This window comes from Procambarus clarkii, chromosome 1 (assembly GCF_040958095.1).
Source record: "Procambarus clarkii isolate CNS0578487 chromosome 1, FALCON_Pclarkii_2.0, whole genome shotgun sequence".
NCBI lineage: Eukaryota > Metazoa > Arthropoda > Malacostraca > Decapoda > Cambaridae > Procambarus > Procambarus clarkii.
In genome coordinates this window covers 12,534,427-12,551,968 of record NC_091150.1, presented here as the reverse complement: position 1 = coordinate 12,551,968, position 17,542 = coordinate 12,534,427, and the positions used below count along the sequence as shown (strand labels likewise).

Here is a 17,542-nt window from a genome sequence, read left to right as displayed (position 1 = left end):
AACTCTCTGCTTCCTATTGCTTAGATACTCCCTTATCCACTGGAGCACCTTACCAGCTACACCTGCCTGTCTCTCCAGCTTATGTACCAGCCTCTTATGCGGTACTGTGTCAAAGGCTTTCCGACAATCCAAGAAAATGCAGTCCGCCCAGCCCTCTCTTTCTTGCTTAATCTGTGTCACCTGATCGTAGAATTCTATCAAGCCTGTAAGGCAAGATTTACCCTCCCTGAATCCATGTTGGCGATTTGTCACGAAGTCCCTTCTCTCCAGATGTGTTACCAGGTTTTTTCTCACGATCTTCTCCATCACCTTGCATGGAATACAAGTCAAGGACACTGGCCTGTAGTTCAGTGCCTCTTGTCTGTCGCCCTTTTTGTATATTGGGACCACATTCGCCGTCTTCCATATTTCTGGTAGGTCTCCCGTCTCTAGTGACTTACTATACACTATGGAGAGTGGCAGGCAAAGTGCCTCTGCACACTCTTTCAGTACCCATGGTGAGATCCCATCTGGACCAACAGCCTTTCTAACATCCAGATCCAGCAGGTGTCTCTTGACCTCCTCTCTCGTAATTTCGAACTCCTCCAAGGCCGCCTGGTTTACCTCCCTTTCTCCTAGCACAGTGACCTCACCCTGTTCTATTGTGAAGACCTCCTGGAACCTCTTGTTGAGTTCCTCACACACCTCTCTGTCATTCTCTGTATACCTGTCCTCGCCTGTTCTAAGTTTCAATACCTGTTCTTTCACTGTTGTTTTCCTTCTGATGTGACTGTGGAGTAGCTTTGGTTCGGTCTTGGCTTTGTTTGCTATATCATTTTCAAAATTTTTCTCTGCTTCTCTTCTCACCCTGACGTACTCATTCCTGGTTCTCTGGTATCTCTCTCTGCTTTCTGGTGTTCTGTTATTCCGGAAGTTCCTCCACGCCTTTTTGTTCAGTTTCTTCTCTTCCATACATGCCCTATTATACCATGGATTCTTCTGTTGCTTCTCGGATTTTTCCCTTTGGGCCGGGATGAACCTGTTTACTGCCTCCTGACACTTTTGGGTAACATAGTCCATCATACCCTGTACAGACTTGTCTCTGAGGTCTGTGTCCCAAGGTATTTCACTTAGGAAACTTCTCATCTGTTCATAATTCCCCTTTCGGTATGCCAGCCTTTTGATTCCTAGTTCTTTTTGGGGGGAGATAAGTCCTAGCTCTACCAGGTACTCAAAGTTCAATACACTGTGGTCACTCATTCCCAAGGGCGCTTCCATCTTAACTTCCCTTATATCCCATTCATTTAGGGTAAATATCAAATCAAGCATTGCTGGTTCATCTTCTCCTCTCATTCTTGTTGGTTCTTTGGTGTGCTGGCTTAGAAAGTTTCTTGTTGCCACGTCCAGCAGCTTAGCTCTCCATGTTTCTGGTCCTCCATGCGGGTCTCTGTTCTTCCAATCTATCTTCCCATGGTTGAAGTCTCCCATAATTAGTAGTCCAGATCCATTCCTGCTAGCAACAGAAGCTGCTCTTTCTATTATGTTAATGGTGGCCATGTTGTTTCTATCATATTCCTGTCTAGGTCTTCTGTCATTTGGTGGTGGATTATATATGACTGCGACTATAATTTTTTTCCCTCCATTTGTTACAGTACCTGCTATGTAGTCACTAAAACCTTCACAGCCCTGAATATCCATCTCCTCAAAATCCCAGCCTTGTCTTACCAGCAGAGCTACACCACCCCCACCTCTTCCTTCCCTCTCTTTCCTCATAACATAATAGTCCTGTGGGAACACTGCATTTGTTATCGTTTTCGTGATCTTTGTTTCTGTGAGGGCTATTATGTCTGGGTTTTCCTCTAGTACCAGTTCTCCAAGCTCATTTGCTTTATTTGTAATTCCATCTATGTTTGTGTACATCGCTTTGGGGCTCACTTTCTTCTGTCCCTTCTCAAATCGCCTCCTTGGTGAGTGTTCTGCTGGTGGGGGAGGCTGTTCCATGGGTGTGAGGACCTGTGAGGTGGATAACAGGGTCTCAGAGGATACTGGGATGAGGTGCGGGGGATCCAGTGAAGGGGGAGGGACAGGGAGGGTATGGGGTGAAAGGGGAGGGAGGACGGGAAGGAAAGGGGGGGAGGGAGGACTCGGGAGGAGGGGAGGGGTAGAAGGGTGGGGATTGGGTGTGGGGGGAGGGAGATTTTGCTGAACATTTGAGTGGGGGCAGGGAGGGTTTGGGGTAGGGGGGTTTTCTATGCAGAGGAGGGAGGCGGGGTTGTCCTCCCTTCTGGCGTTACTGGGTAGCTGGTTGTGGGTTCCCCCCTCGCCTCTGGGGGTGTTGGGTTGGGAGCTGTGACTTCCTGGTTTTCCCCTCTCGCCCTGCGCCTCTTCCTTGCTTCTGCCCCCACGGCTCTCTCCTCCCTTGTCATGTCTCTTTGGAGGAATACATTTTTTAATTTTCCCACGTTTTTCAGGGAGCTCTTCCTTGATAGGATCTTCTCCTTTGTGTTCTCGTTTGCAAACACTATCTTTATCATTCGGTCTCGGTCTTTGTTGTACCGGCCTGTGTGTGTGTGTCTTTGTGTGTGTGTGTGTGTGTCTTTGTGTGTGTGTGTGTGTGTCTTTGTGTGTGTGTCTTTGTGTGTGTGTGTCGTTGTGTGTGTCTTTATGTGTGTGTAAGTGTGTGTGTCTTTGTGTCTTTGTGTGTGTGTCTTTGTGTGTGTGTGTGTCATTGTGTGTGTCTTTGTGTCTTTGTGTGTGTGTGTGTCTTTGTGTGTGTCTTTGTGTGTGTGTGTCTTTGTGTGTGTGTGTGTCTTTGTGTGTGTGTGTGTGTCTTTGTGTGTGTAAGTGTGTGTGTCCTTGTGTGTGTGTGTGTGTGTGTGTCTTTGTGTTGGTGTGGGTGTGTGTCTTTGTGTTGGTGTGGGTGTGTGTGTGTGTGTGTGTGTGTGTGTGTGTGTGTGTGTGTGTGTGTGTGTGTGTGTGTGTGTGTGTGTGTGTGTGTGTGTGTGTGTGTGTGTGTGTGTTGTATAAAAGGAGGTGGGATCCGAGCTGTATCTCAATTCTCATCCTGCCTTTCTTTGGATATTACTACAGTGAACTTCTAAAAGTTATTCTTACAACCATTGTGGTGTAGTATATTAACACTTACTAAGGCGTAAATAAGGCGTGAGTATTTCAGTGTTTTTTTTTTTCTTTTTTCTTTAAGTAGTAGATAACTTTCAATTTTTGATTGAGATTGTTTCTGTTTCTCCTTGAATAGATTGATGATCATCTTAGTCTATTTCAATACACCAGACTATTTCAATTATAATATATATATTTTTCAGGTTGGTAAAAATGAACCAAATGGATATTGGTAATGAGGAAGCAGTTGGCATTGAGAAATTGGGAAATGATGAAGAGAGGAAAGTAAATGAAGAAGGAGTTGAAGATGAAAAGGGAGATGAAGAAAGGGGAGAAGATGAAGATAAAAAGGTAACTGAAGAGGAAGACGAAGATATAAAGGTAATTGAAGAAGAAGATGAAGATATAAAGGTAATTGAAGAAGAAGATGAAGATAAAAAGGTAAATGAAGAGGAATATGAAAAAATCAAGTTTTTTAGAAATAAATTTGACGCTCCATTTAAATATGACTCTAATTTTAAAAAATTTAAAGAATTGAAAAGTGAGCTAGATAGGATATTTCTTGAAACTAAATGTAAAGTTGAATGCTTAGAAAAATGTACATTCACTAAAGAAGAATTATCCGAATCCGGATTTCAAGATTTTATTAAATATGACCATATGGACCGGATATATAATTATTTCATTTATTATGGTTGGTATTCCACCATAACAGCAAGAATTAAGTATAATAATTGTTTGGTATATGTTCATATATATTATGTTTATGCAAACAATTGTTGTAATATGTGGGTTACTGAGGATGCTCAAATATTTCTTAAATTTCTTGTAAATGAATTTTTTCATCCAAGTAAACCCCATTCCGAAGAAATTTGGTTAGCTATGAAAAATGATAACTTAAATGTAGAGAAACCTCCACAATATACATACTGAGTTTTATCATGATGAGATGATGTAAAATAGGATTGAATGTTTTTTGAAGATAAAAAACACTAACACAATATTACCAGATTTTCTATGGTGGATGTGAAGGACCTAATTCCACATACATCAAGTTAATATCTTGTGATGACCATGAATTCATCATTAAAAGGAAAGATGCCTTCACCTCAAATTTAATTCAAGCTATGATGTCAAGTTCAACAACGTGTATTGAAAATGAAAAAAATGAAATCCATTTTAAAACAATTCCATAAGTATAAAGCTGTTAGAACAAAGTGTTATTATATAAACTGTTATATTTAAAGATAAACTGTTATTTAGAGAAACATATAAACTGTATATAATAAATAAATAATTATAATACTTTTATTTTTTTATTTTATTTCTTCAGATCATATCTTCTTCAAAAAGCGTGTACATATTTCACCTACAATACTCAATTCAAGAAAAATGAGATTACTACTGATCCTGAATTTCCAATTGAAAATAATATTGCTCTAGATCTGCTTTTGGTCGCTGATTTCCTTGATTGTTAATAATGACATCCATAACCATATATTTTTTACTAAATGTTGAAAGATTAAAATATAAAAACAAGCTTTAATGTTATATTATTTTTAGTTTATTTTGTGGCTTGAAAATGATTCCAACCCTTTTATTATTATTATTAATATTAATATTATTATTATTATTATTAATTATTCCAGTAATTTCAATGAATCAAGAGTATGATTGCAATGAAGTTATAGTATTGAAAGATTCAATTAAATACTGGTTTGATAGAGGTGATGAGCAAATTAAATATAAACATGAAGAACTTTTCAATATATATGATTTAGTATCACAACAAGAATGGTTCGAGTTCCAGTTAAACTTTAAAGACACTATACAGGTATATATACTAATAGGACGAAATTCATCTATTATACTTCCAAACCAAATAAACATAACTAACTTAGCGTCAATTTTAATAGAATGCCGTTATTATAATAATGAAAATGTACAAAGTTATAATGAAAATGTACAAAATTTATCTTTTATTAAAGATGCATATATGATTAGGACTCCTGTTAAATATATGAAATTTTTCTGTATTGTGGGATTATAAAAATATACTACTATGTTGGAATTACTTGTCTATAATAGTAGGAGGTATCAATAACGAAACTCAGGTGTGTAATAATTTACAAGATAATTTGAATGTCATAATGTGTTGGTTATATGAAAAATATAACATTACAATCCTTGATAATAGTTTAAATATAAATAACAGTAAATATGTTACAAATGGGACCATTTATATAGGTATTACACACACGAAGAAAACGATATCATTATTTGTTAAGAAATTTTTCATTATATTAACAATTGTTTTCACAATTTTAAATGTTATAATTATTTTACATGGTGTTTTTAAATTGGTATGTTTTTTTTGTAATATCCCCTAAATTCCCATATATATCGTATATATGACTTGAAATTTTATATTGGTAATTCCAATCATTCCAACATTGAAGGAAAATATATGGGTGGTGAGCTGTACTTTGGTGGTAGGTAGCATGGTAGGTAGCCTTGGCTATTGGCTAAGATATAATAACTTAATCCTCAATAAAGAGTTTTAATTTTTGGACTGACATTATTGTAAGAAGGGCCTTTTGATATACTACTATGTTAATCCCAATTACCTATTATTTGGGAAATTTGAGACAAAGATATGATGATACTACCCTATTCAAACCCCAACACTAAATAAATTTTGTTAACAATGAGTGAGTATTTCTATTTCACGATTTATAAATATGGCTCTCATTGTAATTGTGTTATGGACCCGACGCCTCCACAGAGAATGGAAAAGCGATGGCAGCGCTGCTATCTATGAGCCGTCACCCACAAGTATGGGAAAAGAAGGCGCCCTCTTCTGGTCAAAAGTACAATTATCAGTGGTGAGTGACTCTTACAATGATTGGACACGGAATGGATTATTACAGTGCGATAGGTGTGGAGGAAGTGGACTCGACAAGGGTGTGGTCAGAGACAGTGTCCTGTGTGTGTCGCTCTATAGCGACATTGACTCAATGATATTTTTTGGAGGCTACATTCAGTTTTATTATGTACATTAATGTACTTTCTATATATTTATATAATAAATAAAGAAGTAAGTAAATAAATAGACTTTTATATTATTTATCTCCATTCTTAGTGTTGTATTCCTTCCTATATGTTATGAACCTCATAAATTCCCCTTATGAAGCCAATGTACGTGATTTGTTAAAAACACTGAGCCCTGAAGATATTAGATGTCTGGCTCAGACATCAACAGGTAATCATTGCCTTTCACCTAAAAGTTCTCAAGAGGCCCTAAATATAATTTTATGTTATACTTCAGACTTGAAACGCTTGTTTTCTTATCGACGTCTTACTGCCCAAAATCTTTTTAACTACCTCTATAAAAATCAAGTACCATCAATGCCTTTTGCTAAGAAAATGGAATTGGTAATAGCTGTAAAAGAGTTTTGGACAAATACCAGAAGTGAGGTGTTTTTATGGTTTTCAGATTGCCATGGAAAATATTCACAATGAAATGTACAGTTTACTTATTAATACATACATAAAAGATTTACAGGAGCAGAACAGATTATTTAATGCTATTGAAACGCTGCCAGCTGTTAAGAAAAAAGCTGATTGGGCTCTAAGGAGGATTACCAATAGAACGGCAACATATGCCGAACGCATTGTTGCCTTTGCTGCAGTAGAGGGTATTTTCTTTAGTGGTTCATTTGCTGCAATATTTTGGTTAAAAAAACGTGGTTTAATGCCAGGTCTAACCTTCAGTAATGAACTGATTTCTAGAGATGAAGGGTTACACACAGATTTTGCTTGCTTGATATTTAAGTACTTGATTAATAAGCCTGATCAGAAATATGTATATTCTATCATTGATAATGCTGTGAAGATTGAACAAGAATTTTTAACAGATGCCTTGCCAATCAAACTTATTGGTATGAACTGTGATCTAATGGGGAAGTATATAGAATTTGTGGCTGACCGACTTCTCTTTGAACTCGGTTTTAAGAAACTTTATAATGTAGAAAATCCATTTGACTTTATGGAAAATATCTCATTAGAAGGGAAAACTAATTTTTTTGAAAAAAAAGTAAGTGAATATCTAAAATATGGTGTAATGAATTCAGATCAATACAGTTTTTTTTTACATTAGATTCAGACTTTTAGTTAATTAGTTGATGGATGGAATAGAACATGTTTTTTTTATATAGAATATAAATAATTTAATATAAAAATAAAAATATATATCTATTATCTTTTACTATTTTACTTATCATATTTATATTTTGACTTGATGAATAATGAATTAAATACCTTACATTCTCTCTTTCCATTAATTACAAGACTACAAAATATGAGGTATGTAATTATGGACATAATAACAAAACCATAATCTTCTTTATAAAATATCAACATATCACATGATTACCAAGCAGTGCTACTATCGTCCGATGTAAACACTAAGTTTGGTTATCGCCATTGAATCAACTTTTCTATTTTATATTCACCAATGAATATAATTCAAAGAGAGAAATGAATCATTACATTAAGTTCCATGCAATATGCCGGTGATACAATATATAAGAGCCTCCGTATCCAGTCCAGTCAACCAGTATGCCAGAATCCTGTTCAGTAGTAATACGGGCTACTGTGTAATGGAGCTATCCAAGGAATCTTGTGGTGTAAGTACCTAAAAGTTATTTTATGATAAGCATGGTGAAGCTTTGGACACTATATTATAATAAATAAATAAATAATGTCTCAGGTGCATTTGTGATGAAATCTAATCTTTCTAGGATGATATTAGCGATATCAGTGAGGGAGCCGAAGAGAAGAAGATAAAAGAGAAAAAAGATACTACTTCAACTAGCAAGTCTATTATTGTTAAAATAGAAAACCATATCCATTCCAATGATGAAAATGTGGCTTTGAGAAAGTTGGTTAATATAACGCCTGAGACTATATAAAAAAAACAACGTTATTGTGAAATTAATACTCAAAGTTTATTACAAATATTAGAATGGTTTGCTAACCACGATGGAACCGATGTGTTGCTGTATGAATTTGCCCACAGTGCATCATGTCAAAAAAAAACTTGTACCCCGATTTGTCTAATGTTTCGCCGGGTTCGTCATCATGTAGTAGTTTCTAGACATCCACATTGTTCGGTGTTAATCTTATATTCAACCCTCTTGCATACACATGTGTCTTCATGTGTTAATGATGATTGTGGGTTGCCTGCTTGTCATAGACTGAAAACCACCAGATCAACTATAAAGTATCGTCTTGCCAAAAAGAAGTGTGGTTCTTAACTCAATGTTGTCTGCTGGATATATATTATTGTTAAAATTTTTAATTCGACCTATCAACAGAAGCGCATTATGATATTGATTTAAGTGGTTTTTTTTTGTTTTTTTTCCATAATATTTGACAAACGAACTTCTGTGAAGAAAAGACGCTTTCCTATTTCTGCAACGGAGGCCTGCCGCTGGATATTTATTGATTTGTACTAGTTAGTGATATGTTTTATTGAATGTTTTCTTCATACCACTGACTAGTTAAATTAATATATCATAAGGCAATTGTGATCTGTTGCAGGTCATTTGGTGAGATGGTGTGTTAAATGGTTTCACCATAATGTGTGAGGATTCGATGTACATTGTTTTTATTTCACTGGTCGAATCAAATAGGGGCAATCATCAGTTTCAGATGCTTCACCAACAACCGGGCTCATCATCAATGGCATTACATATTGCAATCTGTGCTCCTTCCTACTTCAATAATGAAAATGATGAGGTCTTGCGAAAGTGGAATCAACTTCAAGCTTTTTGGGGGTTTGGTAAAGGTAAATATGTGGATTTTTTTTTTTCGATGAGGTAGTGAGTAAACCATTATGGAAAACTTAGTAGATTTGACTAGTTGTTTATAATATTGTAAAATGTATATAATTAAAATAAAGTATAATTTTATGAATTTTATTCCAGGTTATTATTCGTCCAATATGTCACCTGTAGAGTTCACATCTGAAAATCCATATTGTCGTTTCAAAGTAGTTTGCTATAAAAAAATTCCCAATTATCGTAATGAAGATGGTATTGTGCAAATTATAATTGGAAGGGGCCTTTCAGAAGTGGAGTAAGTAATTAATAATCATATACTTGTATAATATTCTAATATTTTTTCAGTGTTAAATATGACTAGGATCCGTGAACATTAAAAAATGTTTTTTTTATTTTTTTTTATTCTTCCAGGGCCTACAAACAGGAAGTTATTTCAGCATTGAGTCTATTATTCGGAGGTAATGAAGTTGTTCTTAATGAATTTTTTGCTGCTGAAGTACCAAACAAAACGAACTTCAGATTTTACATTCAGCAAGTTTTTCCTAATGGTAAAAGAATTTAAAGATTTTATAATGTTTTCCCTAATAATAATTATCATAAAAAATGATTTCAAGTATGGTATTATGCAAACTGCTCTATATTATAATATACCTTCTAGGAGAGATTCAACGTGCATCTACCACTGACACCTTTAGTCATATGTTAAGAGCATCATACAATCCAATTTTTAAGGTAAGCCTAAGTAAGCCTTATTATAGCTTGCACCAATCTATTTAATGGGATTTGATATCAGGTTGGCTTAAATAATCAAATTAGCTTAAAAGGGACATTATTAATGGAACGTTTTTTGATAGACAGGCAGGTAGATAGCCAGACAGAGACAAAAATGCCTACTTTTTCTGTTTCAGAATTTGTTTATTGAACAGATTATTCCAATGATGACTTAAACTGAACAACAAATGAAGAAATATCTTGATACACCGCAAAGAGGTAAATGATTTTGATATGACCAATCCATCTACTTATCGTGACATAATGACAAAAGTGAAGATATTACGGGGTATTTTTTTATTGTACCTACATTTGTGGAATTAAAAATTAAAATAAATTATTTATTGTTTATAGGAATTGATCCAGCATTGTGGGAACTGGGCAAGCAAAAAAATCCTGACCCAAAGAAATTGATACCTGTTGTAAAAGTGGGATTTCAGGAATTACAGAAACAGTTCAAGTATCAAGAAGAATATGGCAATAAAATTCATAATAGTATGAAGAATATTATGGATGAAATAAGACAATTAAGTTGTATGCAGACGACAATTAAAGTTACCATTCAGAATTTTAAGTTGAAACAGACAAATATAATGCGCCGAGTTCTAAAATTGGTGTCAGCACAAGAGGTTGAAAGGAAAAAAAATCTACCACTAGAAGAAATAGAGGATCAGATTCGACTGCGATTAGAAAACTTGTATATGCAGCTGCAGGACCTCAAGGGATGTTTGAATGAACTAATGGCTCAGTCTATAAAGCCTGGTAGTTTTCCGCGAGCCCAACGATATGGACTGGTTGTTGACAAAGTGCAGGATATATCACAATACCTAAAATGGCAGCAGGATGCACTTCAGGCTATAGTTAACATACTTAAGGAAGATATACAAGTGGTCGTTAACATAAAGACGAACATCAGCTAAGTTTTGAGAGTTAAGGAAATTGGCTAACCGTCAACCAACTTCCCCAAACCACATTCAAACATTGGTAATTAACCCTATCATTGTTTAACACCTCCCTCCACCCTTTCAGGGAGGGTATGATGCTACACTGAATTTTTTTGGTTCGTAACCAGCAACACACATTGAACTGATGATATTTCACTCTCTCAGGGAGGGTATGATGCTACACTGATTTTTTGTTTGTAACCCGCAACACACACATTGAATTGATGATAGTCAATAAATTAAATTTTAGTCTAGTTCCTTTTTTTTTTTTTCCACATACAATAAGTGCACTCTGCCCATTAGGCAAAGTATTATAATAATTTTGCTAGATATTGATGACACTGACATTTTAACGGAAACTTGAAATAATTGACCTAGAATGTAACAACAATGTTTGTGTTGGGAATAATTTAGTCAAATAAGCACGAACTGTAAACTGCCAGCTTAACCAAGAAAGCCTGCCAGTGATTGGTCAATATAAAATATTCAGCGTGTGAGGGATAATATCAGAGTCAGTCGATTTTGCTCCAGCATGGAGGACACACCTACAATTTCCTCTCCATTAACATGTGGACAGAAACAACAAGAAAGAAGTGATAATAACAATACTAGTGTTGATGAAGAACCATTACCTTCATCATCCACGTCTTTACCTTTGGGACAAAAAGTTAATGAAGGGTGTGAGAGAGAAGAAGAGGTGATACAAAAAAAGGAATTTGAATTAAAAATTAGCCAAATGTTGGAAAAAGGTGGGCATGGAAGCCGGAAAATTTTCACTCGAGAAAAATTAGCCCAATACATTGAGGAAGTCAAAAATGCTAAATTGAAACTGACTACAAAGACATCTCATGAATATGATCTATTGTCTCGATATGATGTCAAAAATCTATTTGGGGATGACGTCTTAGTAACCATCGACGAAACTGAACGAAGAATGAAGCGGGGGACCAAGCGTAAACTGACCAGTGACAATCGTCATTCTACTACGGCTGTAACAACAACAACAGGAACAACAACAGCTGATCCTGGCCGGATGTGTCGTCGTTTCATACATCAAGGGCAATTGTATGATACGATTTATGATGCACACAGAGCAGCTTGTCACGGAGGAGAAAAAAGAACTTATTTTGAAGCAAGTAAAACTATCGCTAACGTCACTCAACAATCGGTGAAACTCTTTATTTCACTCTGCCACATATGCAATTTGAAACGACTTCCTCGACGAAAAAAGGGGGTAATACGGCCCATTGTATCGACCAGTTTTGTGGAGCGAGGACAAATGGACTTAATAAATATGCAAAAAGAAGGAGGATGTGTGTATTAATATATTTTACATTATCAGGATCATTTAACAAAGTTTTCGGTTTTACGAGCTCTTCGCAGTAAACGGGCGATTGAAGTGGCACGCCACTTACTCGATATATTTGCTCTCTTGGGAGCCCCACGAATTCTGCAGAGCGATAACGGCCGTGAATTTGTGGCAGAGGTCATTCAAGAGCTAAAAAACGAAATGTGGCCCAACATGCTCCTCATTAATAGCAAACCTCGTCATCCACAGAGCCAAGGGAGCATTGAACGTGCAAATGGGAATGTAATCAAAATGCTTGGCAGTTGGATGTGTGAGAATCAAACGCGAGATTGGTCAGCTGGACTTCCCTTTGTGCAATTCACCAAAAACACAGCATATTCACCTGGAATTGGCATATCGCCTTACAAGGCAGTTTTTGGTATAGAACCGCCAATAGTTATGAAGATTCGTCTTTCGCCCTCAATATATAGCCAATTGTTCAATAACTGTCACTATGATGACAATGAAGAAGAAGAAGAAGAAGAAGAAGAAGAAGAAGAAGAAGAAGAAGAAGAAGAAGAAGAAGAAGAAGACGACAAAGAGGATGAAGAAAAAAGAGGCAAAGAAGCAAAGGTAAAATTCCTTAATATTTATTGGTTTTGTTTTCAGTTCAACCTTGGAAAACAAGAGTCCTCAATTAATTTCTGTATACTAAAATTTTTTTTTTTTTATATAATTGCAGTATTCCCTGTCATCATCAAGTCCGCTGCTGCGTCAGATTTCTTCACCGTTGCCAGACATGGAAGAAATAATTTTTGATGAGGTTGAGGAGGTTACTGTTATTGTTGCTGCTGGTGCTACAACTGCCTCTACTTCCATATTATCCCTGCCACAAATACCGCCACCTTCATTACCCCCTATATTATCACCACCAACACCATCATCACCTGGTATTGTGCTGTCGCCTAAAGTAATAATAAATAGAAGATTATGTAATTTAGAAGATGGTAAACCTAATGATAATAATAATTCTGAAGTAAATAACGATTCATATAATTTACATATTGAAAATTTAGGAACTATTAGAAGCAAAGTTTATGAGCGTCAGATAACTAATGCCTCAAAAATGTTACAATTGTCATCGGCAAATGTACCACCTGTTAGCCTATATGATACTGTTAATGTGATAATACCTAAAGAAGATAGGGAAAACAAAACAGGAATGCGAACAATCAGTGGAATTATCATCGAAATAGACAATGAAAGAGATTTATATCGTGTAGCTACAAAATTTGGAACAATTAACCAATATCTATCAAGAAACGATTTTGATAAAACAATCGAAAGAATAATGCCAAACGAAATTAATAAGAATCAACAACTTGGGCTTCGTGAGATTGTTCGTAGACAATCAAATTACTTTCTCAGTGATGATAGGCACTTGAAACAATTAGTATGCCACTGTAAACTTTTATCTTGTTTAAATCATAGATGTATTTGCAAAAGAAATAATCAGAAATGTACCAAAAAATGCCGGCATAATGAAAATTTATGTAAAAACTCATAGCACCAAAAAGTAAAATGCCGTTTCGCTCGTTTTTCAATATATATATGGTTGGTTTGGTTTAAATACTCATCAGTAAAGAATTATATTTTGTATTTGGGCTTATTATTTATTACCAGTTCACAAACTGTTATTTTGATCGATTCTGACAGAGTATAGAACACAGGTGAGGAGACTAAAAATAATCTAATGAACTCAGCCTTATTAGGTAAATGGGGTCTTTCTTGCACAGTAGGCCGAGACGTTTGTTCTCTGGCATAGAACGTACTTCTCAGCCACTATGCAAAAAAGACCCCATTTGCCTAATAAGGCAGATTGATTTTCTTGTTGTGTTAGTTTATTTAAGTTAATTCGTATTAACTCAAATATAAACAAATTAACTTAAACAAACTTGAAAGTTGTAGGCCAAGTGCGACGTCCCCTAAAGCCTATAAAAAATTAGAGGTCATTCATACAATTAACTATAGTATTTGGAGGAGCCACTTTGCAATTTCCGAGAACACACCAGATTACATCAGACTTCTGAATTACAAAAACGTTTCCTCTGGTGAATAGCAAATGAGTATATATGACAGGAAGGATTTTGATATTTCGAGTCAGTAACCCAAGACAGACATATGGGCTGAATAAGTATTGGTCATCATTATTTGATATTATATAACCATCAATTAGGTTATGACTGAATCTATCAAATATCTGAGACTCATATACGAGACCAACTGGCTCATAACACTTTACATACTGTGGATACTTATTTATTTGCCCACTCCTCCTGCGAGTACAACTCCATCTTTTCTTTAAGGCTCCCATGACATAAGTTTTTTCGTCCATATTCTGATTACTGGTTCCTAAAGCCATTATGCCTAAGGTTATAGGCTCTTTCAATATTTCAGCCCTTTTATAACCAAATTTGTATAATATTAGCGAAGGTACACAGAGACCAATGGGAATTTTCTTGCCTTGTAATTTACATTTTATAGTCCTCTTTGCAGTACCTTCCCTTTCATGTAATGTCGTTGAAGAAGCATTACAAAGGTCAGGTATTTTTAACCTCTCGAATATTGAAAGAAATGGAATATTATACTCATCTTCATTAAACCACTCACAGATTTTTCGTTTCCTTTTAATTTCAAAACGGGGATGAATAAATGTCAACCTTAGATCTACTGGATACAATTTACAAACTTTTTGATCTGTTTTAAATGAAGGAAAAATTCCACATCTTTCGGCATCAGTATCCATAGTTTTTATTACTTCTTCATAAAATCTCCCAACAATATCGGAAAAGTTGGGAGGTTCTCCATTGTCAAGGGTACCATTTGCAACTGTGAACTTTGATGTAATTTGTTCTTTCCATGTAATGTAGTTTTTAGGTAGCAATACTCGTATTGACGGAGACTCAATAAAGTATATCAATACTGGTACATCTTCCGGATGTATTAATTCAGCGATTGCTATGAACCCTCCTTTTTTTGTTTTTTTCATTTTTTACAAGTGTATAACCTGAATATTCGATGGGAATGAAGTTTGAAAGTTTATCAACAAGCCAGTCCTTCCCAATGAGGCAATATATTTTAATATCTTTATAATTATTCAACACGCCTAATGTAGCAGAGGCATATTCTCCACAAATGGCAGCTGATCCTCTTGCTTGACCAATTATGTAGCTGGCAAGTTTCATTTTAGGGGTATGGATTGAAATCATAATTGTAATCTTACCTAATAAAAAATATCTATATCCTTTTATAATGAATAAATATAAAAAAAAATCCACTACCTGTTAACAGGTAGAATTAGCTATGTTATCATCAGTGCCAACCAGGCAAAGGACAACACGAGATTGAATAAATGGGAAAAAGTTTATTTAACCCTGAATGCCCCACCTGGACTTAATCGAGCCTTTATTATACTTTTAAAAACATTAAAATCGATCCGGCAGAACATCAAAGCCACCAAAACATAAACGTATATAATAATAATTAATAATTACTTGCTGTTTTCCGTTTTTGGGGTATACGGTTGTTTTGGTTTAATAACACACATCAATAAAGCCAACTATTTAAGGTTCGATTTGCATAATAAACAGGAGCAATATCCTCCCAAAATATATATATATAAAGAAGTGTGCGACCAAGAAAATCAAAGTCATTAATCCTATAAATTAAGGTAATGGATTGGAATCAATTATTAGTATTATTATTAATATTGACCGTAAGAAAAATTACTACTGTTTGTTTTGCTCATTCTATAATTCCATGGGCTCCATTATCTATTAAAACTCCATACATGACATTTATAAATGACCCATTCCATCCTACATGGCAAACAAGACATCAACAATCAAAAACAAAATTATTTAAAGAAATAGTAATGATCCCAACTGTTTATAATATTTCATTTTCAATAACATGTGGTGCATGTTATACATACTCTTATTTCTTATATCCAAAATTAAATATAAATGTAGATATAAATGAAGAAACAGAGGGACGCTTATTATACGAAACTTTTCCAGATCCTAATAAATACTATATAGGATGTAAAATATATGAATGTAAAATGACCACGGTTAAGATTAAATTAAATAACCCTTTGGAAACATTAGAGGGAAGAATAATTTGTCATTTGAATCGTGGTATTCAACATACTAAAGAAATTCTACTCTTTAAAGGAATAAGTAGAGTAGAAATACGTAAAGTAGAAAACAACCAGTGTGCACTTCCTATTAACTTAACATTGTTGAATTCTTTCATTTCAAGCCGAACTTTTAGTAAAAATGAAGATATTTGCTATATATATCCGATAGTAAGTAGTACTAGATCGTTTCTTTTCAAAGAGGAAACACCATTATTAGTATACCAGATTAACTATACACATCAATCAAATCATGTTGGATTATCTCAAGAATTGTGTTTTAAATTCCAATGGTTGTTTTGGGTTTTGGGTTTGGGGCATTTTTTGATACATTAGACATTGATAAAGAAATAGTTTAAGTTTTTGATGGGATGTTGATGATTATTAACATAAATTTTAGTTTAAAGTGGTTCGGGAAGTTCGTATGAAATATACTCTCCTATTTCTTCCTGCCTTTTTTTTTTTTTTTTTTACTTTTAACACATATAATATAATATAATTGAATAATTAATAAACTTACTGAAATTATAATTATTATTATACTCAAAACAAACAAATATTGATGCATATAGGTAATAGCATGCAAATCAATACTTTTTTTACAATTACCAATACACTGTGCTATATACAGTGTCCCATTTAAATCTTCTCGAAGAACTTTAAGTATAGGACGAGTCTTATTATTATATGTTGTTATATTGTCAAGAATGCTATCTTGTTCATCCAATATTTTAATATTATTCTCATCGTACACAAATTTGATAACAACAGACGACATTCTATTTAAGGTATCACACTTTTCTGATAATTTATTAACATTATTCACAACCTTTATTTGTGAATGACTGTGATCCAAACATAGTGTCTTTCTTTGACCATTTATTAAAAACTTAACATAGGTATCTGCTAAGGGCGTCAGAATAAGATATTCCTCTTCCTTACCTGAGGCAGCAATTTGTAAATCATATTTCATTGATGATGATAATTTTCTGTATGGCCAGCCTTGAGAGCAACCTAGAAGAATATTGATATGGCTAAATATTACAAATCTTCCTATTAATTTACTTGTTGTATTTTGATTCAGTCGTCTTTTCATTGGTAATTGAAATTTATTTAATATAAATAGTTGTGAAACATTCCCAAATTTTAACTCTGCATTTAACCATTTATGTTGTTCTGTATTATTATATCCTAATAATTCATTTAAATTTCTATCGTAATAAATAGATATTATAAAATTGAGGTTATTTCTTACAAACCAAAATTTAATTGAATCTTGAAATATTGTCAATCTTTTTCCATTTTCGTTGACTGCACATTCAGTATATAAATGGGGATTGTGACTAACTATTACTCGTACTGATAACAAAACAAGAAGAAATATCTTTCGTGAAAT

General features: G+C 34.5%; 2 pseudogenes; both read left to right on the top strand.

Annotated features, from left to right (window-relative positions):
* LOC138359146 (ribonucleoside-diphosphate reductase subunit M2 B-like) overlaps positions 1-7,272 on the top strand; it is an 87,070-nt pseudogene extending 79,798 nt beyond the window's left edge.
* A 2,149-nt stretch (positions 7,273-9,421) lies between these two features.
* Positions 9,422-15,475, top strand: LOC138359132 (nucleoporin p54-like; annotated as a pseudogene).
* Positions 15,476-17,542: the final 2,067 nt, after the last annotated feature.